The following is a 2,219-nucleotide window of genomic DNA, read 5'->3' as shown; positions in this document are numbered from 1 at the left end:
TTTTTTAATTAGGGTCTTAGATAAAGGTACAAATGGCATGCTTATATAATTATAATTATTTGTTTTGTTGATAATCAACCAAATGCTTTATTTTGTATTGAAATAGTAATTTGATTCCAGCCTCTGAAAGCAGTCCAGGGCCTTTTTAGGCTTTATGAATACCAGAAAGTTTTCTCCTTATTTATCAGAGATAAACTGATAGACTTAGATAGACTTAAGTAAGAGGCAGAGACTGCTCAGAGCTGGACCCAGCAGATCAAATGGGGCATCTGGAGTGTGCTGAAGGCTGTGGTGGTGGGAATAGTTTTGTCCAGAATATGCCATTTCAACCAAGTAAACATTAAGGTCGGCAAGTCTCCATAGCCAAGCACCCACTTAGCCAGCTTTATAACAATGTCCTGAGACCATGGAAGTTGAGTAGAGTTCAGTACCTTGGAGGCAAACAGTGATGACACATCTGGAAGGTTCTTGGAGGGAGAGAAAATGGTGTTCTTAGATCTGGCTGGGTAGAACGAGATCACACTATGGAAAACTTCCTGACCAATCTGCATTGTTAGTAACTGAGTAAACATCTGGCCAAATAAATGAGATTGTGCTTCCCCAAAGATGTGCACCTGGTTATAGGAGGAGCTAAAGTCCATGCTCAAACACTTCATATTGCCTCAGTGATGGCTATTATCCTGAGTCCTGGGTTAGAGACTTGAAGCTGTGCTGATTGGCTAAGTACCTCAAGAAAGTGGTTGATGCCATTGAAAAGTAGAAGCCATTCACCTTCTTCGTGAAGCAAGAAGTCTAGCTTATACATATCAGAAGAAACAGGATACAAACCTGACTTCAATGGGGTATGCTTAGCTTTCCAATTGTAACCAAGGTGAGAGATGCAATTATTTCATTGTATATCTCATCTTTCATCTTCTAATATCCCCAGGGATGAGGGAGGGTGATCATCTAGGACTCTGTCTCCTACACTGATGAAACATTACTGTGAGCAAAGTCAACCCCACACTTTAGCACTGAGATGTCATGCATGAGGGTTTTCTAGAGCCTATAGTACAAGGGAACACTCAGTGTTTCCAACTTTCACCTTGTCCCCAGACAAGGCGCTTCTACTTTGGAAGGGCATTTTCATCCACCAGTCACTGGGCAGGTCTACATTCTGCTGTTGGAATTCTTCCTCACAGCTCACCACATGAGCCATGGAGAAGGTGGCAGCTCCAGGATAAGACTCAATCTGACTGTGATGCAAGGGGAGATTCTTGGGGCAATGCTGGGCAGCATCTTGGAGCTCTGTCAGGGCTCCCAGCTGATCCACAGTTATTAAACTGATGTCCAAGTTTGAGCCAAAGCTTTTCAGGTCTGGCTGCCGCTCCAAAAACTCTTTCAAGAATACTTTGATACCACTTGAGGGAGTATTTTTTTTTCATTTGGGACAGCACTATGATCTCTAAGAATTCACTGTTGAATTGAAGGAAGTGCATTACTGAATAGGAGGAACACTCAGGTCCTATAGATCTATGACTCCATCAAGGATATCTTTTGGTGCCTTCCTGTCCCCAAACAAGGCCCACAGGATGCTGTAGGCAGCACAGATTCCAGGTGCTATTGTCTTTGAACCACATAGAACCACTAGGGCTGATGGGGGTAGCCAGAATGCAAGGCTATATTCAGGGCTTCCAAAGTCTTCCCAAACTTTGCATATTTTAGATGAAATCATTGGAATGGCATTGCTAGAAAAACAGTTTGAAAAAATCTGGAGTTTGAATGGATTGCAAGCCTGTTTTTATTTTTGTTTTGTTTTGTTTTTTATCCTTGTGATATGGGATTAAGGAGAATTAGCACAATCTTAATGAAATTTTAAAGAACTACAAAAAAGGGGTAAAAGTTGACTCCTGAGTTCTCTTCAAAACATAGGTTCTGACTTGATGAAGGTAATTTCAGTATTTAAATTAATAAAGCTTTTGGTTATACTTAGAGAATAGTTTGTATGCTACAGAAACCCAATGCCACAGAACCCAATGTCATAGAACCTTCTTACCTGTTTCCTTCTAGGATGGTTCCCTTAAATCGAGCCATGTAGAGCATTGTTTTTCATCTGCATAGATAGAATAATAGAATGTTGGAGTTGAAAGTTGTCATAACGGCCATCTAATTTAAACCTTTCCATTTTAAAGATGGCGCAAAGAGATTGGATGACTTCTCCATAGTCAGTAGTGAGGTGC

General features: G+C 40.9%; 1 pseudogene; it reads right to left on the bottom strand.

Annotated features, from left to right (window-relative positions):
- Nucleotides 1-236: 236 nt before the first annotated feature.
- On the bottom strand, nt 237-1,446 carry LOC110213160 (DALR anticodon-binding domain-containing protein 3-like; annotated as a pseudogene).
- Between the last annotated feature and the right edge of the window lie 773 nt (nt 1,447-2,219).

Source organism: Phascolarctos cinereus, unplaced genomic scaffold (assembly GCF_003287225.1).
Source record: "Phascolarctos cinereus isolate Bilbo 61053 unplaced genomic scaffold, phaCin_HiC Scaffold_9;HRSCAF=440, whole genome shotgun sequence".
Classification (NCBI taxonomy): domain Eukaryota; kingdom Metazoa; phylum Chordata; class Mammalia; order Diprotodontia; family Phascolarctidae; genus Phascolarctos; species Phascolarctos cinereus.
The sequence above is the reverse complement of the archived record's forward strand: the minus strand, read 5'-3'. Positions and strand labels throughout refer to the sequence as shown.